This window comes from Myotis myotis, unplaced genomic scaffold (genome assembly GCF_014108235.1).
Source record: "Myotis myotis isolate mMyoMyo1 unplaced genomic scaffold, mMyoMyo1.p scaffold_m19_p_11, whole genome shotgun sequence".
Classification (NCBI taxonomy): Eukaryota; Metazoa; Chordata; class Mammalia; order Chiroptera; family Vespertilionidae; genus Myotis; species Myotis myotis.
Window position 1 is genome coordinate 723,412 of NW_023416315.1, and position 9,089 is coordinate 732,500.

The 9,089-nt window shown below is 64.5% G+C and overlaps 1 protein-coding gene across 1 annotated transcript in view; it reads right to left on the bottom strand.

Annotated features, from left to right (window-relative positions):
• TNS3 (tensin 3) overlaps nucleotides 1-9,089 on the bottom strand; it is a 102,697-nt gene that overhangs the window by 68,351 nt on the left and 25,257 nt on the right. Inside the window, 1 exon segment of the mRNA XM_036327197.1 lies at nucleotides 5,386-5,423. The gene's annotated coding sequence lies outside the window, so the exon portion shown is untranslated.

The window sequence follows — 9,089 nt, forward strand, 5'->3', positions numbered from 1 at the left end:
GCGGGCTCTGCAGGCACCCAACCCCCTCCTGACGGAGCTGAAGACGCACGCAGCCACCACCACGTGCTCTGCCCGCCACCATCCAGCCACGCGGCTGCCCCTCCCCGAACGCGAGGAGACAGACCAGGCCCCGCCCCTGGGCACACTCACAGGTTCCCAGGTCACTGCCGGGCTGGCACTGTGTCTTCCGGTCACCTCAACCCCTCGCCTCGTCCTGCGCCTGGGGCACCGCGTCCCACAGGGGCTGCTCCAGACAGATCCAGGAAGGAGAGGGGACTCGGCTGGGTCCAAACTCCACGCGCCTCCCCACAGGAGCGGCTCCCTGGGCAGCAGGAGCCCCCGGGGAGAGGGGGAGAGGTGACGATGGGGCAGGCAGGGACTAGGGGAGGCCTGAGGCCCCAGAGGCCTGGTCCGAGTCACTTTATGGCCTTCTTGTGGCTCCATGTGGGGCCCCGTCACTGTTACCAAGGGCAACCATAAACAAATAGGCTGCACCCAGCCACACCTGCCGACGTGGCACCTGCCGCCGCTGGTATCAGCAGCCTGTCCCACAGCAGCAGGTGGCCAGGGGGACAGGTGGACAAGGGGACAGGCGGACAGGTGGCCAGGCGGATAGATGGCCAGGTGGGCAGGCAGACAGATGGTCCAGTGGACAGGTGGACAGATGGTCCAGTAAACAGGTGGACAGGCGGACAGGTGGACAGGACAGAGGGGCCTTGCACCTGGGGCCATTGTGCCCGGGAAAGGGAGTATGTGGCTGTGTGTCCACATGACCACATCTGTGTTTACACGGTTTGGGTGATGAGAGTGCGTGTGGGGCGTGCGGTTGACTGTGGACGACTGCAACCTCAGAGAGTGAACCCGTGGTTACGGGGTCGACTGGACCCTGAACCACAGACCCAGCTCCGTGGCTGCCGTTTCACAGTAAACCCTCCTGTGGGCGACGACCCACGCCTTCCCACCAGTTCCTCTAGAAGCCGCGTGCAGCTGGCGCCACGCCCGCCATCGTGTGGGTTGCGTGGACGAGCGCCCCGGAACCCCACGGACACGTGCACGGCGGCCGAGGCTGAGCCCTCACCCTTGTGCGCGTGTCCACACGCAGCCGCGACAGCCACAGACGGGCTCACACCGACCTTAGTGCAGCCGCCGGACGAGCCCCTGACGGGCTTGAGCAGCGGGCGTTCACGCCCCCGCCCCGCAGGCTGCGCCGGGCCAGGCGGCCCAGGGCGGCTCCCCCAGGCCCCTCTGGGTGTGTGGACGCTGCCTGCCGCGCCCTCACCTGGCCGCCCCTCCGGGTGGGCCTGCGTCCTCCTCGCTCCCGAGGACACGCGTCACCGCAGATCCGCCCCGTCACCTCGTGCTGCCTCTTCAAAGGCCCGTCTCTGGTCAGAGTCCTGGGGTCGGAGGCCCCGTCCCGGGTCTGCCAGGGCCCGTGGGGACCAAGCCCACGCAGGCCAGCGGCGGGTCCTCGGGGCCCGGGGTGCAGGCCCTAAGTTCCTGCTCAGAGGCAGCCGCGCCCCTGAGAGCAGAGCCGGGCGCAGGCGGAGCCCCCCTCGCACACGGACCCCGAGGCGGGCGAGGCGCTCAGCTAACTGGCTCCCCATGAGCGGGGGGAGGGGTGGGTGTGGGACGTGCAGCGCAGCCTTAGAGGCAGGCACCCCGAAATGGCACCAGGACCTGCCCGCGGCCACAGAGCGTCTCAGGAGGGGAGATGGGGCCACCACAGGCCTGGGAGGCACTCCCGGCCACACCCAGTCACCAGGAGGGGCGGGCACAGTCATGCCCGGACCGCGGTGTGGCCCTCTGACCCGGGGCGGCCATGAGGCAGAGGGTGTCTGGGGGTTGGCGGGCGTGGGTCCAGGCCCTTGCCCCAAGGAGGGGCTGCAGAGGCCCCCACCACAGCAAGGCCTCCCGCCTGCAGGGGGCTGGGGGACAGTGGGGGGACGACAGCACAGGCGTGGCCTGGCCAGAGCTAGAGCGCCCCCAGCACCGCCCGGAGCTTCCTGCCCCTGCCTGGCAGAGGACGGAGGAAGGACACCACCTGGTGACTCAGGAAGAGCCTGTTGGAGACCCCACGGGCAGTGCTGTCACCCTGCTCAGAGGGAGGAGCTGAGACCCAGGTCCTGTCGCCACTCGGGCCAGACCCCATCCACGCGGAGCCGGGGCCTGCGCTCACCCGAAGCCCCTCCGTCCCCCGAGACCCACTCAGGCCAGACCCCATCCACGCGGAGCCGGGGCCTGCGCTCACCCGCAGCCCCTCGTCCCCCGAGACGACGAGCCTGCGTCAGGCCTGCACAGGCGGCGCCCAGGACCCAGCTGCGGGGCAGCCTCGTCGCGGGGCCCGGGGACCAGCTGCGTCTGCCGGCTCCAGGGGCGGCTGAGCGCCTATGGGCCTCTGTTCCCCGGGGCACGTCGGGGCTTGGGAATGAGAGGGGCTTTGTCAGCGTGGTGCGTTCTCTCCCGCATGGAAACTGCATTCTCAGCGAAATGAATACGGCCCCCCCCTGCCCCCCCGTCTAATACAAGCGAAAGCTTATCTGCCTCCCAGCCAACTGCCAACTCCTGCAGCTACAAACGGCACAATCAGTGATAGCTAAGACTTCTGGAACATTCTTCGAATCAAAGAATTCAATCCCCTAAGTGGTTGGCTGGGCCGCCTTTGAGAAATGGAGCCACCAGCAGTGGGCTCGGGTCCGCGGCCACAGGTCAGGGCGGCCGGGCAGCAACACCATCACGGCTATACACCCACACCCACACCCACACATGCACACCCACACATGCACACACACACCCACACGCACACCCACACCCACACATGCACACACACACCCACACACACACACACATGCATACCCACACCCACACCCACACATGCACACACACACCCACACCCACACCCACACATGCACACACACACACCCACACCCACACCCACACATGCACACACACACCCACACCCCCCCCACACACGCACTGCCACGCACTCACACATGCACACCCCCCCCACACACACACACACACGCACACACACATGCACTGCCATGCACTCACACATGCACACCCACACATGCACACACACATCCACAGCCACACACTCACACATGCACACCCACACATGCACACACACACATGCACACACACACATCCACACCCACACACTCACACATGCACACCCACACATGCACTGCCATGCACTCACACGTGTACACCCACACATGCATACACACACATCCACAGTCACACACTCACACATGCACACACACACACATCCACAGCCACACACTCACACATGCACACCCACACATGCACTGCCATGCACTCACACGTGTACACCCACACATGCACACACACACATCCACAGTCACACACTCACACATGCACACACACACACATCCACAGCCACACACTCACACATGCACACCCACACATGCACTGCCATGCACTCACACGTGTACACCCACATGCACACCCACACATGCACTGGCATGCACTCACGCATGTATACCCACACATGCACACTCACACACATCCAGTCACACACTCACACATGCACACCCATACATGCACTCGCACATGTACACCCTTGCACATGCACGTTACAAATGTGCACGGTCATGCAGACTCACATACACACTCACAATATGCACACGTGTGCATCATGCATGCACTGGCATGTGCACGCACATACTCGCTCATGCATGCACACCCACACACATGCAGGAATGACACAGGACAGACAGCATCCCTGCGTGGCTCCCCTCGGCCCCCCACCATGGTGATGAGTCAGTCACAAGCTGTGCTGGACGAGGCTCCCTCTGAAGGGGACCCTCAGGGGTCGGGGGCTCATTTAAACCCTCACAGAGGCTGAGGGACCCTCGCTGAAACCCGCGGCATTTCCCCAGGTGGCACCGACCCCACGCCCACCGCACATGGGACCTTTGCTCCCACAGCCTCAGGGTACAGGTGCAGAGCACACTTCACAGAGGCGTCCGTGAGGGCACAGGCCACACCAGGCCGTCGGACACCAGTCCTGCCCACGAGTGTGCGAGCAGGAGCCTCCTGGCCTCCGCGGAGAGGCCAGCCCTCCCAGAGCGAGACCCGAAGTGAGACCAGACGCCCGTGCACCACACAGCTCCACACGCAAGTCGTAGGACATCTCAGGAGAGGGCGGGCAGTGTGGAGAGGGCGGGCGGCGTGGAGAGGGCGGGGGGTGTGGCCGGGGCGGTGCCCTCACAGCAGAGGTCTGCACTATTCTCGGCCGCCATGGTCCCCAATTCTCCACAGCGCAGCTTAGAAAGAAAAGTCACTCGCTCTCTTCCCTGAAAGAACACAGGGCTGGCCTCGCCTGCAGTTCTTCTACCTTTGTGCCTGTGAGTGTGTGCGCCTGACACATGTGTGTGCATTGTCTGTGCTTGCCTGAGCATGTGTGTGTGAACTGTGTCTGCATGTATTCATCTGTGTGTGTGCAAGTGCATGCATGAGTATACATTGCGTGGGTTGGTACACCTGTGTGCCTGTCTGCGACTGTGTGCATGTGTGAGTGTGCACGTGGGTGTGAACTGTATGTGCCTACACATATCCGTGTGTGTGTGGGGGTGTGTGTGTGTGTGGCGGGGAGGGCGGGGAAAACCAGGTCCCAGGTCCACCATGCACAATGCACCCTGGGAAGCCAGTTCACGGCACGAAGCCGCCTCCACACGTGTCCTTCCCAGTCGGGAGGACCAGGTGGGATCTCAAGACACTGGCCCACGAGGTCCACAGCTCCCTGGACCCAGAACGGCCGCCCACGGACATCTGATGGGCCACAAAGGCGGCCCCGCTGCGGGTCACGTGTGCAGAGAATGTGGGGGTGCGCACCCGGTGACTGGGTGAAAACCGGGCCTGTCCAGGGAGCCAGCAGCTCCCCACTAACCGGGTCCCTCAACCCTCCCAAGCTCCCGCCTCCCCGGCTTCCCACGGGTCCAGCACTGACTCCACGGAACACGCAGAGGCAAGGCCACTCCCCCAGCTCAGGGTCCCCACTCCCACGACAGCCTCACCCCCAACCAATCTACACAACTCCCCGGCAACTCCTCCAGGCCAGGCCGTGACCGGGCCCGCCCTCTGCCCCGAGGCAGTGTGAGCTGGGAGAAGGGCGTGAGGTGGCCAGGACAGAGGCAGCTCTCCTCTGACCCCAGGTGCTTGAGCGCCGTTTCCTGTAGCTCAGCCCGAGGCGAGGCCGTGGCCCCGTGAAGCCTCGAGGGAAACGTATCCGCCTCTGGGAGCACCGGCAGCTGCGCTGGTTCCTTCCTGCCTGGCCCCTCCCAGGCATCTCGCTGGTGGGAGCCGAGGAGGAAGGGCCCGGGGGGGGGGGGGGGGGGGGGGAAGGCCGGGGAGGGGGCTTACCTGGGCTTCACATCGCCTGAGGGCGGAGGACTTGCAGGCTGGAAGAGAGGAGAGAACGCTCAGCAGTCTGGCAGCCACACCTCCGACATCGCCAAACCCTCCCCCCTGAGAAGGCCGGACGGACGGGGAGGTTCCCGCCCCCGGGCAGCGCCGGGCTCGTCGGGGCCACGTGTGCAAGGACCCGCCACCCCTGCACGGCCACCACGGTCGGATGGGCCGGGAGGATGGGGCACATCCCAGGGGTTCCCAGGGTGCTGGGGGCCGACCAGCCCCTGACGCAACTCGGGGAACCTGAGCAGCAGGAAGCACGATGTTCACCTGCAAATCACGGCTTCTCCGGAGGGAAGAGGAGACACTGAAAACCCGGGACTCGGGACTGGACTTAGCGAGAAAGTCCACGTTCCACTCAGCCGAGAACTGACCGTCGGACTAAATCCACGTCTGAATCCCTGGGACCCTCCCCGGGGCCACCGGCCGACCGAGCGGCAGGTGTCAGTCGGGCCTGACCCGCAGGCTTCCCGCCGGAACCAACGTGACCTCCTAGCCCTGCCCTCCAGGGCGCCGCGGGCTGACACCCCTGCTCTGAGCGGGGACATGCCCGCCCCCCCCCAACGTTCCCGGCAGGGACAGCGGGACACCAGGCTCCGTGTGGACCCCGGGGCACCCCTCCCGCCCAGGTGAACCCCGGGGCGGCGGTGGGGTGAGGGGCGGGGCCTGGGCCTGGGGCGTGTGAGCTGGGGCATCTGGGTCTCCCCAGGGGGCTGCCCAGGCAGGGCCAGCGACCCTCCTGCCTGTGTCTCCCCCAGGATCACGGCGATGCCACGGGGAACGGTGCAGGGACCTGCTCCGAAATGGCAGGCAGCCTGTGGGGTCCCGGCTAAGCCTCAGAGGCCAGAACACACGCCCCAAACCAGGTAGGCGTGTGGAGGCCCCAGCGTCTCAGGCCACCTTCCCTCCTCCCTGCGCCGGCACCGCACGCTGCCTCACGGGGCCACGTCGGGGCTGCGGCTGGTAGCCCCGGGTCTGGGGGCGGAGAAGGGCCTGGTTGTTCAGTGCGTGGGGTCTAGTTTCTGAACTGCCTGTCTGTGCCTCTGAGGTGAGTGAGGTTACTGATCCGGCACCTAATGCCCCCCGGCCCCCAGGGGGTGAGAGCCTCTCAGAGATGCCCTCACACTGAGCGCAGGGCTCCCCGATGAAAGGCGCAGCCCGGCGGCCGCTGGGGCTGCTGGTCAGGCAGGTCCCGTGCACCAAAAGGTCGCCGCTCGATTCCCTGTTGGGCACTCGATTCCCAGGGTGTGGGCTCGCACGCAGGGGGCAGGAATGACGTTCCTCTCTCTCTCTTCCTCTCTTTCTAAAAATCAATTAAGTTAAAGCCCGGCCGGTGTGGGTCAGTGGTTGGGCATCGACCTAGGAACCAGGAGGTCAGGGTTCGATTCCCTGTCAGGGCACAGGCCCAGGTTGTGGGCTGGATCCCCAGCGTGGGGCGTTCAGGAGGCAGCCGATCCATGATTCTCTCATCATTAATGTTTCTATTTCTCTCCCTCTCCCTTCCTCTCTGAGATCAATCAAACTTTTTTTAATAAGTAATAATAAATAAAAACGTATTTAAAATTATTTTTAAAGATGCAGATGGAAAACCATCGTCTCTTGGGGTTGCTGTCGGAAGCCGGTGTCCGGCCGGGCTGCACACAGGGGCGGGGCCTCCCTCCCCGGCCGACGGGCAGCACAGCCCCGTCCCAGGAAGAAGGAGCCACAGAAGCACCAGAACTTTCCCCAGAAACCTGCATCCTGGACCTCACAGGCCCAGGGCCATGTGCACGTCGCTCTGACCGTCAGCCCCACCCCCACCTGCTCGGAGCCGCCTGGCTCGCACCTGCTGGCTGCCGCCCGTGCCCTTTTATGTAAGGATGTTTACTCTGAATGTATATTAGTTCACACAAACACTCCATCCATGCTTTTGTTCCGGCCTCCAGTCCCGTTTAAGAACCCATTGTGGCCCTCGAGTCAGAAAGTGTGCCCACCCCTGGTCTAGAGCATAAAGTGATGATCTGCTACCTTGTCAAACCTCTACCACAGCAGAGGTACCCGCCCTCGTCACCCACAGGTTCCGTCCACGTCGGGGGCGGGCGGCGGGCGGACTGCCCTCCCGGGCACGCTGGCCTCGTGGCTCCGTCCTGGGCCCACCGGGCACCACGGGCGGAGGGGACTTCTCGCCGCCTCACTGCGTTGGCACCAGGACCCGGGCTCCCCAGACGGGACCTGGACGGGGCTCCCCTGGCCTCGCGGACGGTTCCGCCTGCATCACCCAGTGCGCGGACCCCACAGAGCGACTCCCCTTCTCCCTGTGGGTCCTGTGGTCCCGCTCCCCTGGAGAACCTGCCCCCCCCCCCCCCCCAGCCAACTGGACGCAGACGCAGAGGAGGACCGCCCCCTGCTGAGTCGCAGGTATCAGCAGCGTGGAAAACCCACAGCACCCCCCTCACTACCCGGTGACGGGGAACAGCGCGGCCTGGGCGCCTGTCGGCCACGAGAAAAGGAGGCCACCCAGCAACCAAAAACTACACGTCCCCAAATAAACACGGGGGCCACGGAAGACCGCGGGTCTACACGCTGACGCGAGGCAGTGATTCTAACAGGCAAGGAGAAGCTCAGAAAACTACACGCGGCACACGAAACCCGCAGAAGCAGACAAGGGCCACGGCGACCACACGGAGGCCTGGGCACAGGGGGCCCCTCACAGCCCACGTGAGAAAGGATGGCCACGCCCTGGCCAGTGGCTCCGTGGTCAGAGCATCGGATGCGCCCTGAAGGAGGCTGGGTTCAAGCCCCATCGAGGGCAGGTACCTGGGTTTCAGGTTCGGTCCCAGGCCAAGGTTGGGGCACGTGCAAGAGGCAACCCATTGATGTCTCTCTCAAGTTGATGTTTCTCTCTCTCTCTCCTCCCTTCATTTCACTCTCTCTCAATGGGAAAAACGTCCTCAGGTATTAACAGAAAGGGAGGGAGGGAAGGAGGGAGGGAGGGAGGGAGGGAGGGAGGGAAGGAGGAGGGAGGGAAGGAAGGAGGGAGGGAGGGAGGGAGGGAAGGAGGGAGGGAGGGAGGGAAGGAAGGAGGGAGGGAGGGAGGGAGGGAAGGAGGGAGGGAGGGAGGGAGGGAAGGAGGGAGGGAGGGAGGGGGAGGGAGGGAAGGAGGGAGGGAGGGAAGGAAGGAGGGAGGGAGGGAGGGAGGGAAGGAGGGAGGGAGGGAGAGAAGGAAGGAAGGAGGGACGGAGGGGGAGGGAGGCAAGGAGGGAGGGAGGAAGGGAAGGAGGGAAGGAGGGAGGGACGGAGAGAGAGAGGGAGGGAGGGAGGGAGGATGGGCCCACAGGAAGTCACGTGGGAAAACTGGCTCACTCATGAAAAATAACAGAAATGACATGAATTCCAATGGGATGAGCCGTGAAGGGGGGTCAGGATGGGAAGCAGAAGTGACGCTGAAATAGAACGTGTGCACCTTCCTGACCGCGGGGAGGGGAGACGCCCTGACAGGAGGCGGATCTGAGCCGCCGAAAGCGCCGCCCACAGGCCCTCGCCAGCGGTCGGACCAGCAGCTGCCGGGCGGGCGTGTGACGCAGACGGTGGAGAGACGAACACAGACAAGGTCAGATCCGCCAAACACAGCACAGGCTCAGGCGCTGTAACAGCTCGGAAGTTCATGTTTATAACAA